We start from the raw sequence: 17,799 nt of genomic DNA on the forward strand, positions 1-17,799 counted from the left end.
CACCTCCCAGAACATTGTTTTGTGCCACTCCCAACAGAAATACTCCAGGTGGACAACTTCAGCAATCAGGAGATCCTCAGTTGCTCATAGAAAATCCCACCTTGGAGTTTATAAAGACTTACGGGTAGAAAAGCCACACTAAGTAATTTACTACACTGCACCCCCTCTTCATCCCATCTCCACTATCCTGAAGGTCAGGTGTGGTCTGCTCTGCCAGGGCCTTCTGATTTTGAGTCAGCACATACCCAGCCCCATCCCCAAGAAGACATCACAGATACCATCCTGCTAAAACCCTATTGGTTTGTTGTCTTGGGGTTTTTTCATGTGGAACCAAAATGTAGACTGCCCTTGTGAGTCACACAGCCAGCCAGACTCCCAGAGGAGGGTCCCAGCAGCCTTGGTCTGTGGTGTGGAACACGGGGATGTGGCAGCGACTATGATCAGGGGCTTTCTGGAGGGTAAAACGAGAAATAACTGAGTTCAGCAGGATCTGTGAAGACAGGATGAGGCACAGCCCCTCCCTTGCTCCCTAGCATCTTGGAGAGGATGTGGGGCTTACTAGCCAAGCACCTTACAAGATTGGAAATCAGATGAAATGAAAACCTGTCTTGTGTCAGGCACAGTTGTACATAGACAATTGCTGCCAACAGCATCATTCTCAAGGCAAGACAGTGCTGTTCCTTATTCTTCTGAATTTCTTCAATGTGGCCACTAACACAAAGCTCTTAAATTTTTCATGAGGAAATACAGGGGAAAAAACAATAAATTAAAACTATTAGGAGTGACCTTCTGATAAACAAACGTCGGGGCCATCAGACCCATGAAGGGGGCACACTTGCCCCTGTCGCCGAGTCCCTGGATGCTGACCCAGAGGTGGTCTTGGCTCCAATTAGGGCTGAGCAGCTTTTGGCAGATTCGTGAAGCAGCACGGTTTGTTTTGAGAGGCGGGTGCCAGGGCCGGCTGGTGCTCTGAAAGCGCATTTTGGGCTGGATGAGCTTGAATTTTTTATGTTTGCCCTCATGAAAAATTAAACCGGAACGTTCTTCCCCTTTAGCAATGTTCCTTATCATTGGGTTTGATAGAGACTGAGTTTCAAGGAGTCCAGGCGTGCTTATGAGGCTGCTCAAGACACTCGAGACGCTGAAGGCAGAGAAAGCTGTCCCTGACATCGGCTGGCTTCACTTTCAGCCTCAGCCAAAGGCCTGAGGGCTAATGTCTGGGCAGGGCAGGGCAGGGCATCACATCACAAGGGCTATCCAGAGCTGGGTTTGAGCCCTTGAGAATTACTCCATGAGTGACTCTTGCTTGGCATTCCCTGCCCCTTGATTTAAACCCGTCTTTATTACTTTGGACCATGTTCTATTGTCTGTCCTTCCTCACACTCATGCTGATCTCAGCCTCCTGGGTCATCTTCCTAAAGGGCAGCTTCTGGAACATCAGTGCCCACTGAGAATCATTCTGAGGCCCTTCTGTTTCATACCCGTAGTGAAAATCACCCCCAGGGAGTCAGGGTCCCACAATGGCCAGAGGTAGACTTCCCTATGTTATTCTCCAACCTGTGGGGGTGGCAGGAAGAGGAATGGGCAGAGGGACCAGCAGAGGTCCAGTCAGCAGCCCAGCTGATGCTTAGAATACTGAAGCTAAAAATAAACCCAAATCAGTTGCCTTTGAGCCAACTTCATTCAACTCATGGTGACCCATGTCTGTCAGAGTGCCACTCCCACACGTAAACAGTGTCCCCAAAGTTCTGCTCAGGGGTCCTCACCTTCCCCCACTCTCTTCCTGACAAGCAAGCCCTCACTATAAGTTTTCCCATCAAGATGATGCCCAGTTTTGAAATTCCAGTTCCATTGCCACCTGCTCTGAGAAACCTGCCCAAGTTCCCTAGTCACAAGGGCACTTCCTCTTGTAGCACTTGAGTTGTACTTTAACTCGTTTTCTGGGCACCTACCATGTTGTTCTAAACTTCTGTGAGGGCAGGGCCTCTGTCATCCCATTCCCATCTCAGACCCTGAGAGAATCGACATGAAACAAATACCCATGGAATGAAGGGGTGGATGGGAGGACACGCTTACATGCATTGTATGCGTTCCTTGGAACAGCCCTGGTGGGTGAAATTCCTGCTACTCTCTATACATAGGAAGGGCATGGAAACTCAGAGAGCTAAATGTGCTGCCAGGTTAACAGAGCAGCTAAACCAGACATGGTTTGTTCACATCAAGTTTATCCTCTATCTGTTGTGAAAAACTGTCATTCATTCATTTGTTCATTCATTCAGTAACAGTCTCTTGAGTATCTACTGTGTGTCTTGTATTGGAGTTATTTGTAGTACATGAGTAATTAGTTACCCAATCTGCAAAATGGGCATAATAATTGTGCCCACCTCCACAAATGAGGGAGGTGCTATGGTTCTGCATGGACAACGAGTGGTCTTCGCATGAGGTCAGTGATCAGTAAAGCTTTCTCAACATCACTGTCAGTTTCATGGGACAAAGACCCTGCCCCATTTGCTTCTCTTATCTGCTACTACTTATTCTGGAAGGAGCCCAGGTGATACAATGGTTAAGCACTTGGCTGCTAACAGAAAGGTTGATGGTTAGGACCCACTAGCTGCTCCACAGGAGAAAGACCAGGAGATCTGATTCTATAAAGATTATGGCCAAGACAACCCTAGGGGTAATTTGACACTGTCACACGGGGCCACTATGAGTCAGAAATTGACTCGACAGCATCCAACAACTCACTCTCACACATAGTAGTCATTCTAAACTTATTGTAAAAAGTGTGGATGACTGTGTAAGAACAGACTAGACCAACACAACAACAGGCCATCACTTTTCCTCTCCCTACTGGAAATAATCAGGGAGCTCTGGCAGCACAGTGCCTAAGGCCTCTGACTGCCAACCAGAAGGCTGGCGCTTCGAGCCCACCAGCCACTCCTCGGAAGGAAGGTTGGGCAATCTACTTCTGTAGAGATACCTTCTCAGAAACCCAAGGACAGGTGGCTAGGAGTCGAATCAACTCCTCAGCAGTGAGTTTACTAGAAATAAACCTAAAAAGCAGACTAGACAGAACAGGGCTGAAGCTGGGAATGTAAATGAGTCAGAGTGTAAAGGGTTACATGGCCTTTCTAGCCCTATGCTTCTAACTCTCCCAAATGATTGGCTGGGCCACCATCTGGCAAGGGATTTGTCAGTTTACTATGCAGATGGGGTGATTTATTGTCTACCTAGGAGATTGGTCAGTTGTCATCTGGTGGGAGGGCCATGACTTGAAATTGACATGAACTAGGCTTACATAAGGGCCCAAAGCACTGGGGTTGTGGGGGCTTCACTAACCCAGGGAGAGTCTGGGGGCAGAGTGTGTCCTTGCACCTGGGGTTCCTGCACTGAGGATGTCCGAGACCCAGAAGACACAGCTGTAACACTGAAGCCAATGTGAGATGGTGAGACAGTGGTGGTGGACTTGCCAGCCCAGGGAACGAGGGCTGAGTCCATGGACAGGAGGCTTGCTGGCAGAATCAAAAGAGGTGTAACATTTGTCCATGCAGGGCAGAGGCCTGAGAGAACACATCCCCTATGAACTAGGTGTTCAGGTAGCTTACGTGGTGTGAAGGGTTCTGCGAGTCCTGGTGGTGTGGCACAAAGGTAGCCCACAGGCCCGGGGGGTGTGGTGGCATAGCAGAAGTCCTGGGAGTCAAGCAGCCACTTAGCAGTGTGGTGGTGGCCGGAGGAGTGATGACCTGAACGTGGCATCTGTTCTGAACCACAGCGTGCCTGCTCAGTGAGGTAAGAATAGACATTGGCGATTGGGAGAAAGGCAAGTGTTTCCCTTTTGAGAAGCTCTTGTTCAGTGGTTGCTGTCTTTAAGTAACAATAGTGGCTCTCACTTTGTCAATACACGCTGTCATCATGTGTCCAGCTGGGTCACTGAGCAACTCAGCACCTGTGGAATGGCTGATGCCTGTAGGTGGACCTGCCTCATTCCTAGCAATCTTGTGGCTGCCTGGAAGTTTGAGGACAGCCTGTCTGCATGTGCTGTGCAGACAGACAGACAAAGCTTATGGCTGAGGAGGTCTGTACCCTCAGAGAGTGCAGGCTTCTTCCTGGGAAGACATTCATGTGAAGGGACTGCTAATGTCCATAGGAATACATGGGCTTTTCCCCAGGGCATCAGGTGATATCCTGAAGATGAAATGTTTGAACATAAGGAACTGACAGCATTGTGTTGGATCCGACGGTGTCTATCTTAAAACATTCCAACACATTGTCACTGAAATAACTCAGCTGATGCAAGGTTTGTTCTGTTCCCAGCATGTGTGCAGATCTCCAGGGCTTTGAGATGATGAGCTGACGGTTAGACACATCACCAAAAGATTTTATGTGGAGAGAGGAGCTGAAAACCAAAGAAAACCTTCCCATGCAGAAGAGTCCGAAGAAGCTCATTAATTCAGATGGTGGTCACCTGAAATGTGGGAATCTTTGGAAGCGCATTGGGAGGCAGACAGCTTTCTTCTTGGATAAGATTGTTCAGCAGATGAATGGCGAACCAGATATGATGTCGGGAGGGCTATGTTAACGGTAGCAAAGCACATGTTGCTTCCAAGGTCTTTGTCTTCATAACTAGACAGACTGTAAGGGAACAAACACAACTTCTATTTTGAGTTTCTTTCCTTCGTTGTTTTATAACTTTGACATATTTACTCAAAAAGAATATGACGAGACACATCTCCAAGCCTTTTGATCTTCCCGTGTTTCACTACCTAAGTCTGCTTTTCTACTAATTTAGTTGACATGGTGAAGTTTTATCACATGGACATTTTCCTCATCCTTAATTCTATAACTTTATTTGGACTTTTAGTGGCAAGGTAATCCATAGGCATGAGTTGGTGGGAAGACGAATTCTGCGTTCTCTTTGAGGTTGAGGGAGGAGCAGGGGGAAGGGAAGATGTGATAGTTAGAGTGAAGGTACCAGAGACAGGTGGCATGGACTGGGGTCAGTCCCATCACTGACTGGATGTGAGTGAACAAGTCAGCTCTGCGATGCAGGTGGGTGGGCTGCAGGAAGTTCATTAGGGCATGCCCTTGGGATCCACCCCTAGTGGGGGGCACATGTATGGGGACTGAGGGAGCGTGTGCAGCAGGAGCCGTCCTGCAAGGATAGAGTCCTGGGCAGCAGACCCAGCCTTCTGGGAGAGGCTGGAGCTAAAATAAAGCAAACCCAGCTGCCAGCAAGTCAACCCCCAGTCATGGTGACCCCGTGTGCATCAGAGCAGAGCCGTACTCCACAGGGTTGCCAGCAGCTCATTGTCAGGAACACATCACCAGGCCTTTCTTCTGAGGAATTGAGTGGGCTTGAACCTCCAGCTTTTCAGTTAGCAGCCGAGCATGATAACTGCACACCCAGGAACGGGGCTGAAGGAGCCTGTTGGAATCATGCCACCTGCGGCTTGGATGACTAGGGTACCCTACCTTGGCCAATCATTGGATTGGGCTGCCTGGGAAGGAGTGAGCCTCAGGTGATGCAGACTCTGAAGGGACTGATGGCTGGTGCCCACGGCACCCTAGCATCTGTGGGAGAGGGGGATCTGAGCTTCTCATCGTATGTCCACCACGGCCTCTCTTAGTGCCCGTTTTCTCATCTGTAAAGTTGAGATGACAGCATCTCCACCTTTCAGAGGCCCCATGGCCTTGAACAGGAGACCCCAGATAAAGTACTTAGCTTGATGTCTGGTACCCAGGGAGTGCCAAGGACTGAATGAAGATCAAGTCAAATGATAATGATAACGATTTGCAATTATAATTGTGCTGATGATTCCTGTGGAGTGATTTACAGTTTCCCCAGCATAAGCCATGTCATCACTGATGACAGCCGCTCACTTAGCCTGTGCCTCCGCTTTATAGATGAAGACTTGTATTCACTCAAGAGGCCGAGCCAATAAAGCCAGCTGTCATCAGGTTGACCTGATTCACGTTGACCTCACATGTGTCAGAGCAGAACTGTGCTCTGGGGGTTTTCAAAGGCTGATTTTGGAGGTAGGTCACTAGGCCCTTCTTCCAAGTTGCCTCTGGGTGGATGCAAACCCACAACCCTCTTATTAGCAGCAGGGCACACTGCCAGCTCCACCCAGGGATGCTCAGAGGCTGAGCCAGGGTGGGCATCAGTCTGTGCTGCAGTCTTCGAGGCCCATTTGAAAGGGCTCTGTTTGTGCTGACTTGTCTGGCTCCTGTTGAGAGGATGGGCTCATCCTCGATGGATCAGGCAGATGTGATGTCCTTGGGGTGCCGTTGCAAATGTCACAAAGCCAAAAGACCCTTCCTTCCACTACAGTGCACTCTCACTGCCCCATCCTCCTCCCCATGTGAGAGATCAGCCCCGCCGGCTCTCCCAGGCCCCACAACTGCTGATGCAGGTGGACTTGCAGCAGCACTCCGTGGAGGTCTAGGATCTCAAAGCTTTCCACGTTCCACACAGAGAAGGACAGGCATTTCAGGGGACCCTTCTGACCCTCACAGCATGAGTGTCAGATGCACACAAGTAATTTAAAAATGACATGTTTTCTGTTACTGTGAGTTTCCCAAACAAGAGACTGTTTTTGGTGGATGTTAAACGCAACCAGGTGATCATTAAAATCTTGCCTGTATTGTTGACACTTCCTTCACTCTGAAACTAACTTGCATTTTTTTAGTAGTAAATGAGACCTCTTGGGAAAAACAATTCAAAAAAAGATTTAAGCAGTTTTTTTTTTCCCTCCCAACAAAGAAGTAAAGAAAGAGAAAGAAAAGAAAAAAGAAGAATCAGTTGCAGTTTTACTACCTGTTTTGAAATCAAAGTCATGACCAATTTCCCACTGAGATGGCAATTACTCCAAGCCGGAGGAGCAAGGCTGAGAGTGTGTGTTTTCTGAAATGTATCGCATTATCACCCTATAATGCATCTAATATTTAGCCCAAATTGACTGCAGCACCGAAAGCAAGGGGCAGTGTGATCTGAAACATCAGATTCACATTCTGATGTGATCTTATTATTACCGAATTAATTCAGATCCGTGGAGGATGCTTTGAAATGCCTTCCAGAAATAACAAAACTGACAGTCTGATAAATCATATTGCGGTGGCACCTTCGCGGAAAGTCAGAAGAAATCAACCTGGTCTTCCCAGATGAACAGTGTCATGCTCAAACTCCCTCTGGTCTTGGGATCTTGTGCCTGTAAAAATATCCCATCACAGTCAGAAATGCCAAGACACGTCAGGACTCATGGTTCCCGGGTTGGAATAAGTGATTTCTCATTAAAGGCCTATGCTTACAATTTCTATTCCATTCAAGTCAAATTTCAACCCCAGCACCTGCCTTCCTGAGACTCCTGAAAATATCTGTGAAACTGAGGAAGTTTAATCCATTTTCAGCATAGAGAGTTAGGAAGAAGTTCAACATTACAAATACATAATTTATAAGTGTAAGTTATGTTATTGTCCTTGTTGGGTGCCGTTGAGTCGATTCTAGGTCATGGCAACCTCCTGGGGCAGAGCAGAACTGCCTGTGGGGTTTCTAGATTGGAATCTTAATGGGAACAGATGGCCAAGTCTTCCTCCTGGAGCCTGTGGGTGGGTTTGAACCACCAATGCTTTCAGTTAGCAGCCAAGTGCTTAACTGCTGTGCCACCAGGGCTCCTTATGTAAGTCATATAATTGATAAATATTTGTAGTATAAATTTGTTTTTATATATGTATAAATATCTGTCTGTAGAAGGCCAAAGGGGCCCCTCACTGCAAATTACGGAACTTTAATAGACTATCGGGTATGATTAAAGTCGACACTCATCACAGTGACTAACTTGCTAGTTTTTCCTCCCTTTTGCTTTCTTTTAAGTAAATAGAATAACCAACTTTTTACGGACGCTGAGTTCTTCAGATGTGTTGTTTTCAATTACATGTTCTTCTAAGCATAGCCGTCTCCCATGACTGGTTTTGGCTGAGAAGCGTAGCCTGTGAAGCAAGACGACCCGAGGAAGAGGGACGCTGAGTGTGGAGTAACCAGGGAAGAGAAGAACGAAGCCATTGCTGGCCATGCCAGGGGTCTTCAGCCCCCTCCCCGCTCCCTGTTTGATCCTGTTGACCCCTCTGCTTGGGGAGACAGACCTTGTAGAGAAGGGATTCTCTCTCCCTGGGTCTCAACACTCAATGAACCTTTTACTTTTCCCCTTCAACTTGTTGTGTCCGTTGGCTCTTCAAGACAGGGGTAAGGACCTTGTTCCCACAACATGTCTGTTTATCAAACTACATCAAGAAATATACAAATAAAAACTTGGTTGTTGTTGTTGTGTGGTGCCATCGAGTTGGTTCTGACTCACAGCGACCCCATGTACAGCAGAATGAGACTCTGCCCGGTCCTGCACCAGCCTCACAGTTGTAGCTATACCGAGCCCGTTGCTGTGGCCGCCATGTCAGTCGATCTCATTGATTATGGGAACATGATGAGTCCCTCTAGCTAACTGGTCTTGAGGACGTCCTCAGGGGGTCGCTAGTGTGCTCATACGCAGGGGGCTGTGTTTTGGATCCAGGTGAGGCTAAGAAGCTAGTCAACCTTTCCCCTCAGGAGTTGTGTCTCCATGACACCTGATGACCATGCACATCTACATCAAATACGAGTATTCCGATCAACAGGAGCAGCGAGTCAGATGGTGGGTTCCATGGTTCTTATTTTCATCCAGGTGTTTTTGGGGATGGAAAAAAATAAAAGCTTGCTGGCTTTTGCCAAGCAATATTTCTGCTCTCAACAGATCCCATCCCTTTGTCTACTCCATTCTCCAAGTCTCTGGCACAGTGTTTCCCATTCTAGAATCCCTGGCACCTTGCATGGGATTACTGCTGACAAGGCTCTGGATCTAGACTTCTGGGGTTGGAATTTCAGTCTACTCTTAAAAACGATGGGACCTGAGAAAAGTCACTGAAGAGCAACGCCAGTGCACCACTTTCCTAATCTGTAAAATGAGAATCTCAGTCTAGGGCAACTGTTTAGATTAGCTGTACTGCTTCTCACAGTTGGCTTACAACAGTCTGGCCCATTCTACGTGCTGGGAACATGATAGCTATCTGCTATTGTTGTTCTTTTGTGCTCATTAGAGTGTGGGACTCTCGTTTGCTGTGGTGACTTATTGCTTTGAAGATTCCACACTTGTTTACAGGTTGATGGTAAAAGGACAGGGCAAGGAATGCTCCTCAACCCATCTTCTCTATTTTGTTGCATGTTCAGCTCTTTCTCCTAAGAAGCACAGCTTAATATGTCTTAATCATCAGAATTTGATCCAAAGTGTCATGTCACTATAGAAAGAAGTCCTACAAGCAATAAAACATGCCCACATCCTTTTTTTAAAGTAGGCAGATGGGCACCAAATAGAGTCTCTGGTTGAGGTAAGGGGTGCCATGAAGAATGATGGCTATAGAGTGAAGATGTGGACTTAAGGATTGGCTTTCCACTTCTACAGCTGTATGTATTTTTGGTACAGATCCTAAAGAAGCTTCTAAATTGTCCCCTTAAATTATCCAGCACAAAAGTGAGGAGAATTGGTACATTCATAAACATGTGTATGCCATTCATTAACTAATTCAGTCAACACGTACTTACAGACGATACCTACTGTGTCGGGGCACTGCCTGGGTGCTGCTCACACTGCTAAGCATAAGAAATGCAAGGATCCAGGGGGAGGAACCTGTGTTCCAGACACTGCCGAATGGTCAGGGAGGAACGTAACTGGAATAGGTACTGCTACCTCAGAGAATGAGACTTTCTATGACAGAAGAGATGCAGGGAATGTGGTAGAGAGTCTGGCAGTGGTAGGTGTCTTACTTCTCTAGAGCTGCTATGACAGAAATACTACAAGTGGGTGGTTGTAACAAACAAATGTGTTTCCTCAGAGGTAAGGAGGATAGAGAGAAAGACGTGGAAACTTGCTTCCACAAAGATTTACAATCAGTCTTAGAAAGCCTATGAAACAGTTCTATTCTTTCCTATTGGGTCAGTTGAGTTGGAATCGACTCAAGAGCAGTGGGTTTGGTTTTGGGTGTGGAAGTTAAGGTTGTGTGTCAGCTTGGCTGGCCTGTGGTTTTGAGTGGCTTAGAAGCTGCGTGCAGTTATTCCCCATGATGATATTATAATCACCCCCATGGTGGCATCTGCTGTGAATACCTAATCAATTGAAAGAGAGCTGCTTTTGGGGTGTGGTCTGCCTCCAGTATATATGGAGGAGCTTTGGGAATGGTCTCAAGCTTGTTGGCACATCTAGATCCTGAATTCGGCTGAGTCTTCATCTCTAGTTCCTGGACTTGAACCAGAGACCTATCATGTTGACTACCAATCTTTGCATTGTGCTATTTTACCTGTAGTCCTTGGGTTCATCATCCTCAGCAGCCAGCAGCTGCCTGAGTTAGGAGACACCCTCAGCTCCAGTGAGCCTGGAACAAGAGGCAGAGCTGAAGGCCAAGGTCAAAGGAGCTTTACCCAACCCCTATAACCAACACTCTGAATTTGGACGTCTAGCCTCCTAAACTGCAAGAGAACAAATTCCTGTTTGCTAAAGCCACCCACTTGTGGTATTTCTGTTAGAGCAGCTCTAGAGAACCAAAGTAGTGGGATGACAGTCCAAATTCAGAGCCGGCTTTGGGGACGGTTTGCTCTCTCGATTGGCTTTTGGGTAAAATTCTTCTCCATCTGTGCACCTGTGAAATCTAGAATACAATTCATCTGCTTTCAAAGTAAGGAGCTCTGGCAGTGTAGTGCCTAAGGCATGTGAGTGTTAACCAGAAGGCTAGTGGTTCACACCCACTAGCCTCTCCCAGAAGGAAGACTGGGCAATCTGTTTCCATAAAGATTTACTGTCTCAGAAACTTAAAGGGGGTTGCTTTGAGTGGGAATCGACTCGATGGCAGTGAGGTTGATTTGGAGTTTGGTTTCCAAAGTTCAGTGGTAGAACAGACACAGGTAGACATTTTCATTAGAAGAGGGATAACATGGAGGGAAAGAAGGGGTAACAGGTACCGTGCAAGTCGAAAACCAAGCAGAACAAATTACATCAGTTATCAATCCTTGAAAACAATCCTCTGTTCTCCGGGACCATCTGGACAAAGGCCTCAATCTCCAGATTCTGGGTTGGCCACACCCTCTGGATTCTGATTGGAGGCTGTTTGCCCCTGGGCTTCAGCTCTGCTTTCCAAGACCACCGGGATGGTAACGCTGTTTGCTTGGCTTTGAGCAACCCCATTCTCCTAGTCCATATGAGTGGTGACCCCCTCCCTCAGCCCGGCAGACTCTATTCTTCTGCCCATTGGGCATGGCTGCCCCATGCCCTCAGCTTTTGATGGTGGTCCCATTCCCTGGCACACCTTAACAGCAGCCCAACACTCTACGTCCAAACTAGTGAAGACCCAACCCTTTGAAACCTAGGAAGCAGTGGCCCCACCCTTTGAAACCAGGAAGGCCCTGCCTCCCATGCTCCTTCCAACAGTTCTGTGGATCTCCAAGCTGCTCCAGGGATGGTCCTTTTCTTTTCTTGGAGGACAACAGAGGTAACTCCTTTAGCCTGTTTCCTGCCTGTAGAAGTCTAAGAAGTAGACAACATTCTTTCCTTTTGTTTTTTCTCTGTCCCTTTCAGTCTAATCTAACAGGTTTTCTGCTGTGGAAGTTGATTAGATCTATCAGTGACAGACTTAACATCTTGAATAAAAGATTATGTAGCCACATCCTTGGTGACCATTCTAGAATATATGTCCTTAGTTGTACAACAGAATTTTCTAAATCTTTAAGTTTTGTTCTAATTTTGCACAGTTCATTTTTAAGGCTGTTTCCTTCCCCTTGAATTTTACTATAGGTGGCAAGGAGAAACCATGTGGTTTCTTTAATATCTTGCTTAGAAATCTCATCAGCCACATATCCAAATTCATCACTTACAAGTTCTACCTTCCACCAATCTGAACACAATTCAGACAAGTTCTTTCCCACTGCATAAAAACACCATTCTTCCTCTATTTTCCAATCACAGCCTCACCAGAAGCACATTTAACATCTACATTTCTGGTAATATTCTGTTACTGGTGTCATGTGTATTCTCTAAGGTGATAGACTTTCTGTCTATCTCTTTTCAATTCCTCTGAGACCTGACCAGAATTGCCTTTCACATCCATGAAGCTAGCAATAGTCTCTTCAAGATAATCTTGGATTTTCCTATTTGCAGCTTAAAAATCTTCCAGCCTCTACCTATCACCCAATTCCAAAACAACTTCCATGTTTTAGGTACCTATTGGAAGAGCACCCCACTCCTGGTACCCAATCAATTCTGTCTTGGTTCTCTACTGCTGCTATAACAGACACCCACAAATGGAAAGCTTTAAAAAACAGAAGTTTATTTTCTCACAATTTAGGAGGCTATAAGTCTAAATTCAGGGTGCTGGCTCTGGGGAAAGACTCTCTGTCAGCTCTGGACGACAGTCCTCCACTCTGCTTTCTGATTCCTTGGAGATCTCTATGTGTTTTCGCATCTATTTTACCCTCTCTCTCTCTCTCTCTCTTTTTTTATCTCAAAAGAGATTGGCTCAAGATACATCCTACTAACCCTGCTCATTAACATAAAGAAGACAACCAGTTCCCAAATGGGACTATAATCACAGGAGAGGCTGTTGCTTACTTGGGAATTTTTATTTCCAGTTTTTCTGAGACTGAGTGTGAATGTCTTATGGTTCTCATTTGGGCCTCTTGGCAGCTTTCCCAAACTCAATTTGGCATGGTGTGCAGGGGAAGTCACCTGAGGGTAGTGATGGGACTTATCTAAATGGAGGGTGCAAGTACTGCTGAAAAACTGCCTGCTATAGATTCAGATTCACTTTAAATCAGGGTTCTAGGAAGGTTCTTGTTCTGGAGGGAATTGTGTTCTGCAAAAAAAATTGTTGGAATCCTAATTCATATACTAGTGGCTATAATCTAATGTAATTACTTTATATGTAATGTAATATTATCACCTTCCATAATGCAACCTAATGTATTGTAATCATCTTTCACAGTGCAATCTGATGTCGTGTAACAATCTTCCATAATGCTATTTGATGTAGCACAGTCACCTTCCCACAAGGCAATCTGATGTAGAGTAATCACCTTCCACAAGGAATTCTGATATAATCATCTTCCATAACTCTATCTGATGGAATGTAATCACTTTCCACAAGGAAATCTGATGTAGTGCAATCACCTTCCACTATGCAGTCTGATGTGGTGTAACCACCTTTCACAATGCAATCTGATGTAGTGTTATCACCTTTCATAATGTAAACTGATGTAGCCTAATTACCTTGCAAGATGCAATCTGATGTACTGTTATCACCTTCCACACCACAATGTAATGTAATGTAATATAACATAATTATATCTAATGCAATCTACTATAACAACCAATCAAGCAGTTGAGGCCATACTAGTGCCAGATGGATCCAAAACACATCTCAGTCACAGAAAGGGCAGCATAGACATAAACAGACACTCAGATACAGACACACACATACACACACACACAAGTGGGGGTACTAACATCATGTGACGATCCTCTACAAGCCCAGGAACCGAGGAAAGCCTCGAACTACCACCAAGTTGGGAATTAACATGGTGGAGACCCTGCTTTGGACCTTCAGCCTCCAAAATTTTGAGAAAACACATTTCTGTTCTTTAAAGCCACTCATTTGTGGTATTTCAGCTACAGTAGGATTAGGAAACTAAGATGGTCCCCTGGAAGCTACAGGGTGACAACACCTTCATTTAGAAACAGAAAGCCAGAGAGCTTGGCCAAGACCAAGTGGTTAGAGCCAGGACCAGGCCTAGAGCCCCCATCATCCCATGTCTGAATCTTGAGTCTTTCTATTGGAATTTATGATAAACTATTGAAAATAATGTGCTTCCATTGTGTTTTATTTTTCACTGAAGGACCTTTAAACCTGAGAGCTTAAAATAAAGCACGTTTGGAAAACATAGAATGTTTTCCCAAAGTAAATTATCATCTTGGTCCTCTTATTTGTGTCTGTGTTTTTATTTTCACTCTCAGCTGGTTTTTCCAGAATCTGAGCAATGGCTGGTACATGTGCCTTCTCTGTGGCACCGTTTTCCCTCCCTTTCACTTTAGAGAACTCATGTGTACTTTTCCTGTTCTAACTGTCATCACCTTTGATAAATACCCATTGATGACATGATCCAATAGTAAGAAATAGCACTGGCCATATAATCATTTTAAACTTAATTATTTTGAAGTATACAATCAATGCATGTAAACATTGTCAGTAATGAGCCCTGGTTGCACAGTGCTTAAACACTTAGCTGGTAACTGAAAAGTTAGCAGTTCAAACCCACCAGTGGCTCTGAGGCAGAAAGACCTGGTGACCTACTCCTGTAAAGATTACAGCCTGGGAAACTCTATGAGTACCTCTACTCTGTCTGATAGAGGCACTACTAGTTGGAATTGACTCAACAGCACTCGTCAAAAAACATTGTCATTTTGTTTCTTAAATACTGCAGGGGTTAACTGAGTACTTGGCACTATCATCCCGAATAATTTTCCTTGTGCACAAACATCTCAGTAGGCAAGGACTCAAAAGCCCCTAAAAGGAGTCTATGAGGCATCTACTGTTGAGTCACTAATTACCCCAGGAATGTATCGGCAAAAAGCAGCTAATATTTATTATCATGCGGCTTCTGTGGGTTGGGCGCTGGGAGACAAAGGCAGGGTGTTTCTGGCTCAGGGTGTCTCATGAGGCTACGATAAGGGTGTCTGTGGCCTGTGGTCAACGATGGCTCCGATGGCTGAGCATTCATTCCATGCACACGCTCTGTGGGCCAGACACAGTGCCCAGCTGTGGGAGGCTCCTCCCAATTACTACAGGACATGGATGCCACCACCCCACAGAGATACTCAGAGAACCAGCCCAGGACAGAAGCCAGTCTTTTAATAACCCAATCTCAGGAGCAGCACCTCATCCCTTGCACTATAGTCTACTCGCTGTGAGTCACAGTTCCAGTCCACATTCAAGGGAAAGGTATTACACAAGGGTGTGAATTCTGAAGGGGGGACCATTGGGGTCATCTTAGAGGTTTGCTATGGGTGGACTTGTGTCCCCTCAAAAGATATGTTGGATTCCTAACCTCCACACCTATGAATTCCACCTTGTTTGGAAATGGAGTCTCTGGAAATGTTATCAGTTAAGTTAAGGAGGGCATAGCTGAGTTAGGTGGGTCGTAATCCCTTCTGAATTATGTCCTTTAAAAGAGAACAGACACAAAGAGAGAGTTACACAAAGGCAGGATCCTTCATGTGAGAATGTGTCTACCAGCTGCAAAGGAGTATCAAACATTGCGGACAGAAGCTAAGAGGAGGATGTGGAACAGCTCCGACTCTCAGAGCCCTCAGAGGGGATCGATATGGCTGACATCCTAAACTGGAACTCCCAGCCTCCAGAACTGAGAGACAACATGAGTTCCTGTTCTTTGATTCCACCTATCGTGAGGCATTTTGTTTCCGCAGTTCTGGGAAACTAAGACCCTCCCACGGTGGTCAAATAATTGGCATTTGTTTGCTTGGACTGAGTGATTACTGGGTCATCTCATTATTTTGACAAACTCAAATGTCTACTAACAACCATAGATGAAAGTTGGAAGAGCTGGTACTTTAAACAGGCCTTATTCTAATTAAACCCTAAACACCTCTGGCCTCGATCAGACAGACATTGTTGGATGACCTTAAGGGTTCAGCCAGCTGAGACCCTGCATTTAACTAAAGGTGTACTTTAGAGTCCAAAGCCCTAAGAGCAATTTTCCTCACTAGGAGATAAGAAAGGAGACCTCCAGGTGTCAGAATCTACCCCCCCCCCTGCTCTGTATGTGTGTAGGGGAGGAGGAGTGGTTTCCTGCTTTGGGAAGGCATCATCCCCTAGGCATTCTGATTTGTGTTTGTGTGTGTATGTTATTTATCCTTATAAGTAAAAGACATTTACTGTGTTTACATTCAACTGTGTGGCTCATAACCAATTACTGATAATATTGCAAAGAATAGGAATTCCAGAACACTTCACTGTGCTCATGAGGAACCTGTACACAGACCAAGAGGCTGTCACTGGAACAGAACAAGGGCATATTGCGTCGTTTAAAATCAGGAAAGGTGTGGTCAGAGTTGTATCCTTTCACTGTACTTAATCAATATGTATGCTGAGCAAACAATCCAAGAACATGGACTATATGAAGGAGAATGTGTCATCAGGATTAGAGTAAGACTCATTAGCAACCTGTGATATGCAGATGACACAACCTTGCTTGCTGAAAGTGAAGAAGACTCGAAACACTTACTGATGAGGATCAAAGAATACAGTCTTCAGCATGGATTACATCTCAACATAAAGAAAACATAAATCTTCACAAATAGACCAATGAGGAGCATCAGGGTGACTGGAGAAAAGATTGAAGTTGTCAAGGATTTCATTTGACTTGGATCCACAATCAATGTTCACAGAAGCAGCAGTCAAGACATCAAACATGTTGCATCAGGCACATCTGCTGCACAAGACCTCTTTAAAGTGTTTAAGAGCAAAGATGTCACGTTGAGGACTAAGGTGCACCTGACCCAAGCCATGGTATTTTCATATAGCCTCCTAAGTGTGTGAGAGCTGGACAATGAATAAGGAAGAACACAGAAGAATTGATGCATTTGAGTTGCAGTGTTGGTGAGGAATATTGAATGGACTGTGGACTGCTAGAAGAATGAATAAATCTGTCTTGGAGGAAGTACAAGTGGAATGGCCTTTGAAAGCAAAAGTGGCCAGCCTAGTCTCATATAGTTTGGTCATGTTGTTACAAGGGACAAGTCCCAGAAAAGGAAATCATGCTAGGTAAAGTAGAACCAACTCCCAAATCACTGCCATCGAGTCAGATCTAGCTCAGAGTGACCCCTCCTTGGGTTTCTGAGGCAGTATCACTACAGAAGTAGATTGCCCAACCTTCCTTCTGAGGAGTGGCTGGTGGGTTTGAACCACCAGCCTTCTGGTTAGCAGTCAATTGCTTCAGGCAAAGTAGAGGATCAGCAAAAGGGGAGAGACCCTCAGTGAGATGGACTGACACAGTGGTTGCTGCAAAGGACTCAAGCCCAGCGAGCGTTGGGAGGATGACGCAGGGCTGGTCAGTGCTTGGCTCTGCTGTCCGTGACGTCACCATCAGCTGAAATCAATTCCACTACACCTAATGACAACAACGCACCGATGTAACATTTCTTCAATCTAGTGATATCAAATACACTGATCACATTGTCCAACCATCACCCACGCTGGCGCAGTGCGATCCGCAATAGCCTAAAGGGAGAAACGTCTTAACTGTCCACCAAGGGGTAAACAGATAGACACAATGCAGTCCGTTCCACACAGTGCAATCCTGCTCAGCTGTAAAAAGAGACGAAGTCCTGATGCAAAAGTCTCTTAAACGTCATCTCTGCCCAGAGCTCAGGACAGACCCTGCCTTTTCTCGGAGCTTCTTCCTAACTCCCCAGCTCCTTCCCAGGAGCTCTGCTGCATGGCTGGCCTGCACCTCTGTGGTCCCCATAGTTCTACACCTCCACTCACATGTCTACGTCATCATCTGAATCACTCAGGCCATTTGGCTCTTCCACACTCTGAACGATAGCTGTCATGTGTTGAGCACTCAGCTCCGTTCCCAACGCACACCTTGGCCTCAGCTGTTTCCTCTGCCTGGAACACCCCCAGTTGTCTGCTTGACTCCCTGTCCTTACTTCA

This window comes from Orycteropus afer, unplaced genomic scaffold, assembly GCF_000298275.1.
Source record: "Orycteropus afer afer isolate SDZICR_OR568_19922 unplaced genomic scaffold, OryAfe1.0 scaffold00582, whole genome shotgun sequence".
In the NCBI taxonomy this organism is placed as follows: domain Eukaryota; kingdom Metazoa; phylum Chordata; class Mammalia; order Tubulidentata; family Orycteropodidae; genus Orycteropus; species Orycteropus afer.